The sequence below is a fragment of the Talpa europaea genome (assembly GCF_964194135.1).
Source record: "Talpa europaea genome assembly, chromosome: 3".
In the NCBI taxonomy this organism is placed as follows: Eukaryota; Metazoa; Chordata; class Mammalia; order Eulipotyphla; family Talpidae; genus Talpa; species Talpa europaea.
Window position 1 is genome coordinate 30,310,268 of NC_140069.1, and position 17,474 is coordinate 30,327,741.

The 17,474-nt window shown below is 37.4% G+C and overlaps 1 protein-coding gene across 1 annotated transcript in view; it reads right to left on the bottom strand.

Moving 5' to 3' along the window:
- CPQ (carboxypeptidase Q) overlaps positions 1 to 17,474 on the bottom strand; it is a gene marked incomplete at its 3' end in the record, with an annotated part of 401,973 nt that overhangs the window by 149,108 nt on the left and 235,391 nt on the right. The window lies entirely within an intron of this gene.

The window sequence follows — 17,474 nt, forward strand, 5'->3', positions numbered from 1 at the left end:
TAGTGCTGACAGATGTTTGACAAATTTATTACATGGTTTAAAAACTGAATGACATAAAAATGGAGCTCAAAACTTCAACCCTATTCTCAACTGTCCCCAATTCTAGTATATATATAGTAAACATATGTTGAATTGAATTCAAATGAAAGAGAACAATACTTTATTTTTTAAAAAATGATTCTGTTTTGTATATTATACATCACTCTGGTATTAAATAAATAAATATTCTGGAATTACAAACTAAAAACCAATCAAACAGAAGAACATTTAAGTACATTAGTGTCAAATAAAGCTATAGATTATATGATAAATTTTAAGTCCTCCATATATTAGATTTTTTCAAGAATATTAGTAATTCTCTTTGGGAAAATATAAAAAAATTTATGGGAACTAAATTTTAAATAAGCTAAAAGCCAAGTAAAATGATGTATAAATATGATATTTATATGGATATAAAGATACATCTTAATCTCTATCACACAATATATGAATAGCAAGTCAGATAAATTACAAACTGAACATAAAGATGTTACATGAAAGCATAAAACAGCTTTGTCAACTAGGAGTGGAGTAAACAAAGATAGTTTACACTGAGCAATGATAGTATACATCATAAAAGAAAAATTGCAAACTGGGCTTGTTAAAAAAAAGTAATATTTGTTTATCAAAAGATACCATTATGAGAGTGGAAAAAAAAAAAACAACCCATGGAGAAGGAGAGAATATTTACAATACAAATATACAATAAAGGACTGAGATCCAGGTTATAAAAAGAATTCCTTTGAAACAGTACCAAAAAAGAAACAACTGATAGAAAGGAGGGTGAAAGACTTGGACAATTCCCCAAAACCAATGTATCAATTACTCATAATCATTATCAAAAGGCAGTCAGTTTATTGTCCTCAAGGAAACATAAATTTAGTCACATTCAATATATATGCACTGGAATAGCTCAAGTTAAAAAGAAAATGCCAAACATTGTTGAGAAGTTAAAAAGACTGGACCTCTCAAACATTACTGGTGTGAGTGCTTATATTGACAACCACTGGCTTATCTACCAAATATGAACATCTACCACCACAGCCATTCACTCCTAGCTACATATCCCACAGGAATGCATTCGTTATGTATACTATAAATAAAAGAGAATGCTAACAGTGTATTCATAATATCATCTATACTGTCCCCACCCACCACGGAAGCCTGTCACCTGAGAATGAATAGTGTGGTGCACTGACCAATGGAACTCTGCACAGCAGTTAAAAAGAACAAACACACACTATAAATGTAGATGAATCATATAAAGACAAAGAAGAATGATAGTCAGATAGGAGATACTATATCGTATATGCAGTCCTGTGTTGCTCAATAGCATGGTGGTGGACAGTAGGTTGCATGTACAGCATCAGTTTCAATGGACTAGATTAGGTAGCCTCAGAGTGTAGCAGGCTAGACCATCAAGGCTTAAGTCAGTACACGTTAACATTTGCACAATAATGAAATCATCTAACCACACATTTCTCAGAGCATAGCCCTGTCATTAAGTGATGCATGGCTGTAATTCATTTACATGAAATATAAAAACAAGAACACAGTTACTCATAGTGATATGGGTTGGTTACAAGGCACAAGGCTGGTTATGTTCAGTTTCCTGATCTGGGCACTGGTTACAGAGGGGCACTGTTTGTAAGTGTTCTCATTATACACTTTCTCTGAAAATACTAAACTTCAATAAAAGTTCCCCATGTTTTGGGAAAGCAGAATTTTTGGTTTGATATATTGGGGTGATTGACCCCTTACACTGTCTGTCTCCCCGAGCAGCTGGGGGATCTCCATTTATTCTGTACACAAAGTCAGATGGGCCTATTATGACTTCATTGTAGTCACAAACAAGTACAATGCCCTAGATTAGCAAATAGACAAGTAACAAACCCAAATGGCTTGCTTCTAATGAAAGAAAAGAATAAAAAAGACATGTTGCAATTGTAGGAAATTCTGATTCAGAAAGTGGTGTAATCCCAGATGGAATGAACAAACCAATTAGTCAACATTCTCACCATCCTGCAAATCATTTTCCTAGTGAAAATAAAGTTCCACTGGATAAAAGCTGTTAGAATGTGTTTTAATGAACTTTTCCCCAGATAACACATAGGAGTCACTAACTGAAGGCAACTATTGCTTTACCCTTCAGACTTCTTTCAGAAAGTAAAGGCTATTTCACAATCATACTTGTTTATGTTTTCTAAAATAACTCCACTCTCCAATCCAATTACTTAATCTAATAATAGCTAAAAGATGGCAAAAAATGGTAAATGATAGGAAACTAAATAACTAAACTTATCCATTTCATAACATAAGGCCTTCAGCACAGTGTTATGAAAGAATGATTACAAATGAAATGGATTAAAGATGGCCTCTGTGTGTTTGGGGGGGGGTGGATAGTAAATCAGTAATAGTCTCACAAAGGATAACCCAGCAAAACAAAATCACCATGCCTTGTGTGAGAATAAGGCAAAAATGAACATTAATTATAATAATTTGGATCTGACTTAAGTAAAAAACAAAACAAAACAAAAATAGACTGTCCAGAGACTAGCAAACTCAGTGGTGAGTTGCACAGGCCTTCATCTAAACCTGGCCAACTTGTTAGTCAATTCCAATAAATGAGATGTCCACTTAACTTTGAAGTATGCTTTATTTTATCAATATCTCGTTCAGCCAAAAATCAGAAAGACAACTAGCTACTTGGACAGTTTGAGCTTCTGCTTTTGTGGTGTTTTGCTTTGTTAGTAGCTGCTTTATTCTCTCAGTCTCATTTTGTTGGGTATTTGTTTAAGAGTTAGTGAGAGGAGTATTAGGATTACAAAGTTTGAGGCCTAGTGCATTTCTACACACAGGAAATCTCCAATAAAATTCTCAACAACAAAAATCACTCAATAGCTGAAAACTAGGACCTACCAAAAGAGGAGGGAAGAAAACTCCCCATAATTTAACTTTAGGGAATAAGCCAAGAAGTGATCAAATAATGGCTTTCCTGATGACAGGCCCCTCTCTGGAGGATGTGAACAGCAGAAGACAAGGCAAGGAAACGGGTTTGGGTCGCAGCTATGTGTATTAGAGTCACATAAGTGATATAGAATTTTCTGACTAAAGTATTTTTGTCGAAGTTAAAAAATGGTTAACAGGGGAAAGGTTATGGAAAATTCTGTTCCTTGGAGAGTTTCTAAAATAGAACACATTTTTAGATCTAGAGCTAAAAAAGAAGGGATAAATAAAATCTTTCAAGGTTCCTTCTTGTCCAATACTCCATGATGGTTCTCAAGAACTCTTCTATTCTAACCACTGTAAAGAAGGAAATTGTCCTCTGGAAAGTCTCCATAGCCTCAATAGACTCCTTCCTGGGCATCTCCTAGAAAACTCTGGCTGCCAAGATCTTCCCACAATTTATAATCTAAACATTGGTGGGCAGGCACTTCTAGAGAAATTTGTTTTTGTAATCCCTGTCAGAGACAAAGCACTGGCTTTTGTAGGGCAGTTGCTCAATGAATGTATACTGCTATTGCCCAGCACAGACAAAAGGGACTGTGAATGAACAAATATTGGACCCACAATGAACAGACTAAGTGGTCTACAGAATAAAGTCAGGTTTCTGACTCATAAGGTATGTTCAGAGACAACACAGCAAACATCTGAGCTCTTCTAGAATTGATTTTTCTTCAAGCTTTGTTTAGTAAGCTGTTAGGTGCTGCGAGCGTGTGGCACAGAGACTTCTTTAACAAGAAAATGGGCCATCTGTCCAAATGCTCACGTATCACCCCAGCTGCCCCTGAAAAGGACTATTTCCACTCGTAGACTAACCCCACTTATGCAGGGCACTCAGATTGGCTTCATGGGGGAAAAAAAGATCGTGCCTATTCCTGGTTGAATTCTCTGAGCAGATTACTTGGCTAATACCTGAGGATAAAGCAAGAAGGATCTAATTTATTGCAGCTCACTAACAACAAGCCTTCGGTAGATTTATAAAATGTGATTGTAGTATATTTAGAAGAAATGATTGAAATTGATTAAAAAGTGATTTGTAGCTAGGAGCCCCATGGAGAATGTCTATGGAATGAAATCATTCTGATTGAATGGAGGCAACTGGGTTTCATCCAGAAGTCATGATCGGTTGCAACTGAAGATAATACTCTCTTAAGTAGAAGAACCAGGATCTTAATTCCTTCTCCTCAGTCCGAAGCAACCATAAGATAAGTTGTCCCACTTGAAAGGATGGGAGGAGTACATGGGAAGAGTAGGTGTTGAATTACAACATTGTATTTGAACTTCTTCAGGGCAGGAAAGGAAGAAGGAGTTTAGGGAACCCCTGTCTCAACAATGATCATCATTTCCCAGGTCAAATCTAACTACAGTGCAGTGCACAGCTGTAACTTCTCTTTTCTTACAACCTTTCACTCACTACTATGTTCCAGGCTTTTGTTAGGCGTGGTGTACAGGAACAACACCAACAAAAAGGAGTCTTTCATGGCTCATTGTAGACAAAGTAATAGAAGTATCATCAATTTTCATTATAGGAAATGGGGATCTTTCATTATAGGAAATGGGGGACAAAGTGCTTCCTACCAAAATAAACTATTTTTGTCGGTAAGTTTTATAAACTACAGGATTCTTCTTGACTATGAATGGTTTCTAAAATCCCAGAAAGCTCTGCAGCTTAGACTACTGTTTTTGATGCTTTTTGTAAATTGATTGTGGAAACTTTCTCAATTATTTAACTTTCTGTGATCTCCTGAATGTTCTCTACAGAGACCTGTATGTAAGATTAGCTGAAACCTTCTGTTTATACAGTATTTTGCAGCCTCTAGTTCTGGATTTATTTGATGTGCCATGAGAAAAAAACAGATAACACATCAGAGTTTATTTATTTAAAGGAATGCTGTCACTTTTAAAAACACAGTCCTTGGAAGGCTATGTAATAATTTCTCCTCTACCACCCAGTTTCCATAAAGAGAAAGTCATACTTCATACTTTCTCCTTAATAAACAGATATTTGGTCTGAGGATGGGTTGTTTATTTTGGAGAATGTATGAATTTGTGATTGATGAAGGAGGGAAGGAGGAGTGTTGGGGGAGGGAAGAAAAATGATAACTAGTGCGAAAAGAAGAGGTGAAGTAGATTGACAGAATAGTCCAAGGAGGGAGATGCAAAGCTTTGGGAAAAGGAGAGGAAGAAAAGAGAAAATAAAGGACCTCCTAGTGGTGCAAGGGGTTAAGATACAACCTATGAAGTCGTCTGCAGCCTCTGCAGTTCTGCAGACCAGTTCAATACCCAGCCAGGGAGCTACCCATATGGCACAGCAGACCTCTCCTGAGTCTCCTGCTGCTCCCCTCAGCAGCATTTTTCAGTCAGTCTGCCTGTTCCATTCCCCACTCTGTCTATTGTGAATCCTCTCATCCCCCTGCACCTCTGGCCTGTACCCCAGTTCTTTTTTATAAAACAAAAAAAAAAAAAAGAGAGAATGCAAAGTCAGGTCAAGATGTAAAGCCAGGGAAAAGCATCTGTTATGTTTATTTACCCAAAATGAAAAAGTCTCTACATTGAAAACATAATAAAACTTAATTTCAATATTCACAGTGAAATGGCACACCTACATGAAGAAGAGATAATTTTAGGATGACATGAATCAAAAGTCACTAGTTGCTAAAATGTTGATTAACCTAATAATGTTTGTGCATCATGACCCAAAAAGAATATCCTGAAAGCAATTTTCTCTAAGTCCAAAGTTAAGTTGGTGCATGGTCATGCTTTGCACAGTATAGAAAATTTATCTTCTGCCCTCTCAAAATTGAATTTCAAAGATAAGGAGTAGCAGGATCTCAACAGTCATAATGTTTAGTAATGGAAGACTTTTCTGCTGGACAGCAAGGGACAAAAATTAGCCCTGGAGACTAGAGTCTGTGAGGAATGACTATTTAAAAAAAAAAAAAGTAATAAATAAATAAATAATAAAAATAAATAAATAAAATAATAAAGTAATTTTCAGAACTTAACACTGATCACACAGGAGAATGACTAACAGTTCAGCTTTCCTCTCTTCAAAATGCAGCTAATTAAAATAAAATAACATGCTGAAAAAAGAATGGTCTTCCCAGGCCTCCCCTGGTGGCACAGCAGTTGAGTGCTGGGCTGTGAAGCTGCCTGCAGCCTCTGCAGTGCGGGTTTGATCCCTGGCCACTGGCAAGGGTCCCACATGGTGTGACAGACCTCTCCTGCTGCACCTGCTGCTCCCCTTAGCAGTGTACTTCGTTAGTTTACCTGTTCTGTTCCCCACTCTGGCTCTGGTGAATTCTCTCACCCTCCCGTGCTTCTGACTGCACCCAGTGCTTGTATAAATAAATAAATAAATCTTAAAAAAAAAAAAGAATGGTCTGCCCCATCAGTGAATACTGTGATGATTTCACACCATGGACTTAGATTTTTTAAATGTGAACACTAAGCATTTTGACTTGTCATGAGATTACATCCCTATTAGTTAAATGTTAATTTTAGGCATGCATTTTGAACAGTTAATTATATACCTTGGGATATCTGAGGAAAAAAAGAGAGAGGAAGAAATGAAGAAACCTACAGTGACTCGGGATTCCTTTTCAGGTTCTTACCTTCACACTCTATTAAAGATAGAATAGCCTTAGGAGATTATGCCTTTACACAGAGAAGTGAAGTAATTTGCTCAAGTGGCAAGACCTGAAAATAGAACCCAGAGCTTCTGACCCAGAGTCAGAGGTTATTTCCATCATATCTTTCTTCTTGCTTCATTGAAAAAAACAACTTATCCTTTATAAAGTAGGTGCAGAGTTTGTGTTTCTTCAATGTATTACCTTTTACTTGACTGTGGTAAAAATTAATGTTTTGTTTTTTGGTTTTTGGGTTTTTTTGCCTACACAAATAGTCAAATGAAGTTTTTTATTTTTTAACAGTTGATATCAGTTTAACATGGACAAGTTATTGAGCTTGCTAAACTTTGTCTCCCTATCTGTAAAGTAGGAATAATAATAATACAACCTAGATTTATAGGGTGTAATAAGAACTAAATGAGATGACTTAACATATTAGTCACCATCATGGTCCCTGGCACAGGGCACAAACTCCTTAAATGGTCACCATTATTGAAAATGCTATAATTATCTTAAGATAACCTCAAATATTGCTAACAATTCTCTCTAGGAAAGACTCACTCAAGAAGTTGGAGGGCATAGTAGATTCTATAAAGACTGTTTCAGCAGGCATAGGTTTAGGATTCTATGGGTTGACAGTTTGAACAAGAGGGAGTATCAATCACAAGTTATTTAGAAATATGACAAATAATCTAAAATTGTTTGGTTACCCCAGTTTAAGATGGTATATATTTATTCCATTTGAAAACATCCACATGCAATGAAATAGCTAAGTTACATTGTCATTCCAATAATAAGCTGCAGAGGAGAGGTGGGGTGGAAAGTTCTATCTCAAGCAATCCCAAACTTGGAGTCCTCTCTAACTCTGCAGTTACTAGGTAACCAGGTAGTGCTGAGTAAAATGTATTCAGGTTTTTGTACTAAGCTTCCCATGCCCCCGAGTTGAGATTTGTCCTGGCAATGGCTAATTTAGTGAATGATTTCACTGCCAATTGCACTTACAAAGTTGGCTAGATAAACCACACAATTGCTCTCTCCTTAGGCTAGCCTAAAATATAGGGGGAAGGTTCAGAATAGGGCCTTGAAAAAAGCATTAAAAGCCTGGCATATTTCTTGTAAAAATGAGGAGCTTAAGCTAGGAACAAAAAGCATTTCCTGACATCATACTTGAGTATAATCTTTGTAGATAATAAAGAAGGTACAAAGATCATCAAGAATGGGGGTGGATGACAAAGGGCATATACCAATTTTTGTAGTATTATAGATAAATTTAAGTGTAGTGTTGCTTAAAGATCAAAGAGAAGACTAAAAAGCTTGTCAAAAGAGCATTGTTTCATCTCTTTCAACTTAATACTTTAACAACTAATGAATTTTAATCTCCATATACTCCTTCAGTAAACTACAATAGTTAGGGTGTGCTTTGTCCTTTGTCTTTATCCCTCTTTTTGCAACAGGGTAGTGAAGACTGTAGGCTTTAGAGGCAGACAGGTCTGGATTCTAAGACTACTTCTTCCACTTACTAAGAACTTTCAGTAAGCTGCTCTCTGTTTCCCCTTTTTATGCATCTCAAAATGGACATTAGCAACTGCCCACAGCGCTCATCTAACAACGATTGCAAGGAAAAGACCTAATACATTGTCTGGCACCCAGTGCATGCTTATCCATCTAACTTCCTAAAACCTTAGGTTTTAATTACGCATTTTATTGTTATCATAATGCACAGCCGATATGTTCTTAGTAAAAGTGGCTCTCTCTGACAGGGGGGTTATGGGACAAAGAGTACACTCCCCTGGTGGGAAGGGGGTTGGGAAGGAGGGACAATATAAAAGAGAGTTTTTGAAAGTAAGCCTCCCATTCCTGATTTGATCCACACTATTGGGGCGAGGGGAGGCTTGTGCTGGCCATTCCCACCCATCAGTGGAGGAGAAGGGACTCTCCAAAGGGCAGAGATGATTGTATTTGCTTCACATGTATTTCTCACAAGACTTGAAATATAGCAGAGAATCAACTTTAAGTTGATTTGTTTCTATTTAGCAATAAAATGTGATTCAGAATCAAGCTATTTCAGTCCCTTAAAGAAAATGGTAATACTTTTTGTGATCAAGGCACAATTAAAACATATTTCCCATTAATTATTTTGACCTTTACAATTTTAGTCACAGAAACCCATTAAAGAAGTTTACTCTCAACTACTATATAATGTAACTCCCTTCCTCTCAGTGATGAGTATAAACAATGAGTACATTAAAAAAGATTAACCTTTTATGTGCTCTTCAAAAGTCAGAATCATATAAGACAACAAATAAGAAATTAGAACCAGAAATAAATACTTAAAAGTTAACGATGATATTTCTGATCAACATGATACAACAAACTCACTCCTTTATGAAACTTCAAAACAAATAGCAAATAAAGATGAAATATAAAAAGTAAGAACCAAAATGTTTTAGTCTGGCTCTTAAAAACAGATAAATATTGCCATAGATGAAGAAATATCACAAAGCAGTGAGTCGGTCTGAATCCAGGGGACCTACAGGACTCCAGATCTAGAAGTCAGCACTGACTGCTGGGTATCCTGTTCCTACAGGAAGAGACTCTAAAATCACTTCACTAAGGGGACCTGAGTCAGGTTAACTTTGCGAAGGCAAACAAAAGATTGGGCTTATGAGTTGAGGTAGAAAACAAAAACTCCAAAAAGCAGGATCCTGAAGAGGAGAAATGGACAGACACATAAATGGAAAGCAGGCACTAAATCAAGTCACCTGGCTTTGTAACAGAATATCTCCCATCTGTTGTTACCATTGGCTAGGTGGCTGATACAACATGTTAAACCTGGTTCTGGACTAGGTATAGTAGGCCAGCAAAAAGCAACCACAAAGTCTCCAGAGAGAGTACAGTCAGTCCAGAGGGAGAGAAAACAATACAAACTGAATATTAAAACATTCTACTCAAAATGAGTCAGCACAGAACTGAGGCCATCAAAGTGGAGAGGGAGGGGAGAGGAGGTAGTGGGGAGGGTGAGAGCACATTGGAGGTGAGTTTTACTTAATTTAAAGGAATAATTCTCAAACCAAGCCATGAGACTTATCGAGGTATTGCCCTGATACCAAAACAAGAAAAGGACAGTATAATAAAGTAGTAAGTAGACCAATTGTTTTTATTATTATAATGCAAAATTATTAAACAAAACACTAAATGTTATATAGGACTTTCATTTTACTAATTTCAATAGATTAAAATTATAAAACAGTAAAAGTAATAGATGGGTTTATGAGTCTACTCAATCTATATAACGTATCCTCATACGCTGAACTTGTCATTCTTGAAAAAGCAAACATAAAAACCACAATATCCTATGATTGGCCCCAAATGTGAAATGCAAGTTAGTGACTCTTTATGACAAAGTAAGTTCATAACAATTTTGATTAGCTATCTGGAGGATTCTGTAGATTTGTTCATGTAGACGTGGCATTTGGAATGAATAATTCCAGCATGTTACCTAAAAATCAAAGAATTTCGGTGAGCAGAAAATGAGCACACTAATTCATTTACTCCTGCTTCACTGCCCACATCTATAAAGTCTAGTAGCACAGTGCCCTAGCACCACAACTTATTTATCCTTCTTAAGGTTATAAAACACTATACTGCACAGTATTTGACAATCTAAATATAATAAAACAGGAATAAGGGCTGTGTTGCACTCTATCTTCTCTACCAGATAACCCCCTGAAGGAGTTAGTGCCTGTCCTGCTCATAAGCTTCTCCTTAGGAATTCTTTCTATATACAACTGTTGGAGCACATGTCATGTATGTCTGGAGAAATCAGCTTTGTCACTATGGTTACAAATATTTATGCCAAAATCAGCGACTAAACCAATTTCTATGGCTAAACATACAGGAGAAAACCTTACCTTTGGTTTGGCTGGACTTCAAAACCTACTCCAGAGCGGAGACTTGCACTGGATTGGGATAGGCTAAGGACACACTGAGGGTGTTATAGGACAGGGAGAGGGGCAGCCCAAACCCCGCAAACCTGCCTATTCTAAATGGGTTCTGCCATCCGCTGCATTAACACAAAACATATGAGAATTTAATGGGAAGGAACTTTAATACAATTAGGAAACAATACAGGAAAGGCAAATAATCTAGTTTCTAAATCAAGCACCCTGTTACAATCCCCCCTTTTAATTTTTATTCCACCATATCTATGGTGGCACAGATCTCATGGTGTAATCTTAGGAGACAGTCTTTTTTCAGGGTTACAATGTGTGTGAGAGAAGCAACAATTAGTCAGCAGCATTGTCCATGAATGTCCAGTATGACAGTTTTCCATTCTGAAAAATAGCCCATTATCCAAGCCAAAAGAAAAAAAATCTGGAGGTATTAGCCAAAACAAGACAGCAGATATGTCAAAATCACAGGAAAAAAAAAATCTTAAAATGGTTCAACTGATGTAAAACACAAATTTTCTCAACCTTGATTCCAAACTTTTAACAGCATAGCAAAAGTTTGCAAACTAAATCTACTTTTAAACCATTTTTGCTATTTTTGCATAAAATCACAGGGCAGAAAATAACTAACAGCAATTTTTAGCTGGCTTTGTTGAAATACTCCATACAGGATCAGAGCGAACCGGTGGCATCCAGTCGATGTATGCTTCAGGTATAAAGTTGGTCTCATCAGACTCCACCTGGGCTTTCCTCTTCTTGAGGGTACCAGGGCATTTTCGTTGGCCGGGTTGTCCAGTCCTGCCAATGGAGGCAAGCTTCCTCACCTTCTTTGGAGGTCTCTGGAACCCTACAGACAAAGCAAACAGGTTCTCCTCTTCTTGGTTCAGCTCTTTTTCAACTTTCTGGAAGAACTCCACACAAAGCCACACAATCAAACTGACGTCCAATTTTTGTTTAAACAGACAAAATCCCTATGGAAGTTATGCAAAAACAGACTCTGAGACAAGTAGCAAAAATTACTACCACTATTTGTATGCTGTGTTGGTATCAAGGGGAGAGAAAATGTGACAAGTTAGCTTTGTTGGAAAAAAAATTGCAACCTTGCTGCAGATCCTGGTTACTCAGAACAAAACAAAACAAAACTTTGTGGATTCAGGACAAAATGCATAAAAAAATTACCAGTATTATGTCAAAGAAAACTTGTAAATGTCAGGTGTATTTCCAGGTCTATTCAGTCCTTTGTAGGAAAGTTTTTCACTCTCAACAGTTTCATCAATAGGAATCTGTTGAGACCTTTTCTCCCTATATTTCCAGAAACAATTTCTGTAGATATGAAACAACTGAATTACACAATATTACAAGGTGACAATCACCATTGACAATTTACATACATACCAGATACTGAGAGTTTTTTTTTTTTTTTTAATGGGAAGGAACTTTAATAAAATTAGGAAACAATACAGGAAAGACAAATAATCTAGTTTCTAAATCAAGCACCCAAAGTTACCCATCCCCTCGTGGGTAAAAGTCCATCCATATGGGATTGGCCCAGAACAAGGCCCCAAAGCCTGCCACAAGTCTAAAGCATCTTCCAGTGGGGACCCACAGGAAAGGGTCGGAAACAACCAGACAAGCCCGGAAGGAAAAGAGCAAAATCAACATCAAGATAAAAGCTGCCATTGTCACCTCCCCATGGGTCTCACCCACATCTGTGTCACCCAGTCCACAACCAAAAGACAAGCGCAGTTTCTTCATATGTCTCTAGGCTCCATGCGCCTCCTCCAGGTCTCCTGGCTCCATCCTGCTTCTTTCCTCAGTCTCTTCTGCCGCTTCTCTTCCTGCTCAGCTCCACCCTTCCTTGGGTGGGGCAGGGAACCTGGAACCTTCCCCTTTCCTGGGGACCACCCTGTTACAAGGGGAACAGCAAAGGGAGGGTTCTCCTGTACCCTCTGGAGTTCCTCTTAAGGCCTACTCTATAATTTTCTACCCTATAAAATTATAGAGACAACTAACTACTACAATGCAAAAAAGTTTATGCAACTGCCTCTCTTATGTTCTTGTATGCTTACAGTAAATAATTGTAGCTCAGGTTACAATGTTTATTCATGCACTTATCAAGAATTGACTGAATCCCTATGTCTATGCTAGGGATAGAGCAATGAACTTGACAGATAAGGCCTCTGTTCTGAATTTACATAGTTGTTAGAGGTCAGGTGATAACTAAGTGAACAAAGATAACTCTAAATAGGGAAACATTCTATGAAAAAAATAAAATCAAGTGCTAGCTCAGAGAGTGGTAAGGGACTAAGTGGTCAGGAAAAGGCTTCTCCAAGAAAGTAAAGCTTGAGTTGAAATCTGAATAGCAAGAACTGGCTATTAGAATGCCAATCAAAGAGAACAGCCAGTGCAAATATCCCAGGGTCAGAATAAGTATGAGTGCTTAAGTCTTTATTCACAGAAATCTGTTACCATTAAGCAGTGAATCGGGGAACATCATTTAGGTACCAGAAATACTGGTTTAAGTCTAGTTTAGGAATTATGGAAGTGCATGCTGATTTAGAAAATATAGTACCTAATGCTCATAAATAGACCCATCTGGAGTATTGATAATTCCCATTCAAGTAGTAAAATGCAATAAATTAGGTCTAGAAGTCCCCAAAAAGATTTGATGTGAAAAATTAAAATGTGATTTTCTAGAATTAATTTTCTAATCATTGACAGCTATCAAATACTTTTCCTCTGGAAAGTAAAGTAATGCAAATATTTAATTATCATGAAAGTTCTGTGAAAGGGAATCAAAAGTGAAGGATTGTTTTTCTAAAAACATATATTTAATGGGGATTATTGGGGAAGGGATGATCACTGAAAATAGGATCAAATGAAAGAAGGATTGGAAAACTAGGGCATATAAGCAGAGACAGATCTTTTTATAAGGTCAGCTGGAAAGCCAACACCCTGGATAGTAGCACCAATGGTAGCAGTCAGATACAGTGGCATCCACCAGCCAGCCCACCCCCAGGACTCTGCTGAGCATGAACCAGCAGTCACTGCTCAAGGCATCTGACCCAGAAAGCACATGACTGAGTATAATTCACAATGTCACCACTGATGGGCAGAGAACAGACTCAGGGAAATCTGCTATGAGTCTAATAGTGTGGAGATCTTCCTCAAGAAGAGGAAGTCCATTTAAGAAGCAAGTGGAAGCCAGTTAAAGAATAATTCACACAGGTCTAATAGGATAAAATAGGCACAAATGAACATGTTAACAAAGAAGGTTGTGTTTTGTATTTTGGTAAGATATGGATTATCATAGCATTATAACAGATTATTTGACAGATAGGCATGGCAAATAGCTCCAGTCCCAAATCTAACTTGAAAGAGGTGCTAAATTGGATATAAGTGTAAAAAATAACCACATTGCTGGGTACTCTTTCATCTTAAGAGGGGAAAAAACATGCTCAATTAAGTCATTTATGGAATGGAGTGTTCTGATTAAATCGATATCCTGCTTAGATAGGTTAGATTTCTAAAATATGGTTGTCAATCTTTCTTAAAGATATCAGCTAAGATCAGTGGGGGGGGGGAGGGAAAGGAGAGGAAGGACTAGGGTCAAAATAAGGGGGGGGGGTGCAATTGTATGGGGAATATAACCAAAATGAAAATGCATACATTGTGCAAAAATGAAAAATGATGTAAGAATTATATAAAATATTAATTTAAAAATCAGTGGAACAGAACAGACAGTCCTGAAGCAGATCTGTGTACCTGTGTACAAAATAAGTATATTATTAAAAATGCTTCACAGTATCAATACACTATGTGCACTAAGAAATATGCAGCACAACAGAAGTTTGAGAGAAATCTAAGATATATCTTTTCTTCCTATATCCTCATGGATCTCCCATATCTACTTTGGAGACCCTTGTGCTCTCTGTCCACATCGACCACTGCTAGACAGCAACCATGACCTCTTGTAGGATAGGGCACATGACTGCCTTGCTCATCATCCAATCTCTTCTTCCTTTAGTCCTCAATAAGTGTCAGCGCTCCCCCAAGCCTTTTCCTTCTTAGGGGACTGACACAGGAATGGGAGATACAAGCTTCTCCATATATGGAAACAATCTCATTCTATAATCTCTTGTGGGCACTGAAGACAGCTTTTCTACCCAGCGACAGAATGGCAAGCATTGGAGGCATAAAGGGAATCGCTTAGGCTAAGGTATAGTTCCTGTGAAAGAAATAAACCCTCTAGGAAATGTCCCTTCAAGGAGGAATTTGAGGTATTTCCCCACTAACCATGCCACTGCAAGAATTTTTTAAAGTTGAAGAGTAAATATTATGCGAACACTGTAACCTTTTAGAAGTACAAATGCTTAAAAAAGTACACTGCCAAGCTGCTCAAATATTCTAAAACAATGAGCAGCTTGACATTTTTCAAACAAATATTTTAAAACTCAGGTCCACATGTGCACTGGAAATTAATGCCATTTGTTCAACAATAATAGACTTGATTCATATCCACTCTCATACATTGGATTAGATTTGCTGATTTCATTAAACCTTCAAAAGGTTACAGCTGGTTGACATAAAAAAAAATCTCCACACCTCTAGAAGAGTGAATTTTGTACCAGTCCCCTTTAAATATATATATATATATATATATATATATATATATATATATATTTAAAATAAAAACCACTTCTTAGAAAGAAATGTGTAAAGTGTAGGGGCTCTGTTCTTTACTATCACTAGGCAATATATTCAAATTTTGGTTATCTAAAGATACACTAGCAAGGACACGGAAACAAGGTTATGAACTAACTTGGGACTGAGATGACAGATACCCCTGGAACTCAGAAAACTGCCTGAGGGGACTTTGTGGGGCAGCCTGGAAACCTGTGCTCTTCAAGCTAGGGTCACAGGATGCAAAATGGGGCATGAACGTTAATGAGTGACCCTCTGTACTCTTGGTTGGTAGAGGGATATGTGGATCACACATAGGACTCTAGAATCAGAAGTAAAGCAACGTCAAATCCTATCATTTCTTCCCAAAGCACTAAAAAAAAAAAAAACCTTCAAAAGTGATTCTACTTTGACTCACAGAGGGCTGTATAACTCCAGAGATTGAGACCAGGCTTTATATGCTTTATAAAGTTACTTGAGTCAGAATAGACTTCTTGACCATGCTAGAAACATATTATGATCAATGTGGGTTACATTAGGGCTTCCATAATCGTGACAGTAATTCCTACAGTAAGATCTTTAACAGCTACTAATGTATAAAAGCTTCTAGTCTAAAAGGTTTAGTGACACAAATAACTATCACATTGTCAAATCCTGAGTGACAATAAAAATTCTGGAATTAACCCCAAAGTGCATTAAAGGCTACAGCTACTGTGCTCAGATACATATTTGAAAAATGTTAAAAAAAAGAAAAGAAAAGAAAAAAGAATCACTACAACACTTCCCACAAGTGGCGGTGGTGTCCTAGAATGCCCTTTGTGTACTTATTTCCTTTGTGAAAGGAGACTTCAGATTCCTAGTTTCCTCCGTGGTTTCATTTTAACTTACACAAGCCAAGAGGATCTAATTTCCAGTTGTACAAGTTACTCAATTTTCCTGTGCCATGGTATCTTAACTAAAAAAGGAAGATAATAATAATACTTGAAGTATTATTTATTATGAGGATTGGTTGAATACATATGAGTCATATAGGACAAAGCCTGGTCCATGGTGGTTAGTTATAAGATATTTGTATTATTTTAATTATTTCAGTGGTTTATAAAGGTTTATGACAATAGGTCCTTGCCATGTTATAGAGGGCACTTTTAAATTGTTGATAATTTACTTCCAGATTGTTTAGCTTTTCTATCTAAAGTTCCAGCCTAGGGGTATGTCTTATTTCACACTGGCATATAATAGAGCTTTCCAAAGGGAGAGGATATAGGTAGGTCTGGAAAGCTAGCAGCTGACCCAGCTTTCTATGATTCAAACCACTGGACAGTATATGGGTCTGGTGAGCACCTGCCAGAAAGCTAGATCAACAACAAATAATGTAATCTGAAGCCCTCTCAGACAGAGTTCAATCTGGTCAGATAAAAGCACATCAATGAGCTCTTGTAGCTTGGCTTCTTACCTATCTACAGCTCTGGCTCCAGGTGGTAACATAGAGCTATATTCAAAGTCACTGCCTGAAGCACAGGCAAAATCCAAAGGAAAGAGATGACAAGAGGCATTAGGGTGGAGTTTCTCCAAGTGTGGTCTTGAGAGCACCAGCATCAGACTTGTCTGTGACATCAGTACCAATGCAGGCTCCTGGGCCCCTCCTCATCCTACTGAATCTGAATCTAAGCCTGGGTTCCAGGAAACTATGTTGTTATTAAGCATCCAGATGATTTCTGTGCATGTTGAATTTTGAGTTGCACTCCAGGAAATCTGGCTCAGGTTATTGTCTCGGCCACATGTCAGTGCTGTTAGTGGTGGGTCTCTTATGTCAGCTAGAGGAACTGTATGTAAGTTGATGTTTGGTGTACATGTTTTACACCCCAAGGTCCTTTTCATCTGCTTCATTTGTGCTTCCCACCCCAGCCCCAGAGAACCCAACTCTATAAGTAATGCTAGGACCAAAGGAGCTAGGTATGAGCAGAGCTATCACCCTGATAACTTAGCTCCAAGATTATTGCCTTTGTAAGATTCCTTCTTAACATGGCTTCTGGCAAGATTATAAAGTTTCCATTTAAAGAAAAATTATAGAGGTCTAGGATAAGATAGTAAAGTTTGCCAAAAAAAAAAAAAAAAAAAAACCACAACCACAACCACAAAAGCCCTCTGTCTTATAGGAGTGAAAGAAGAC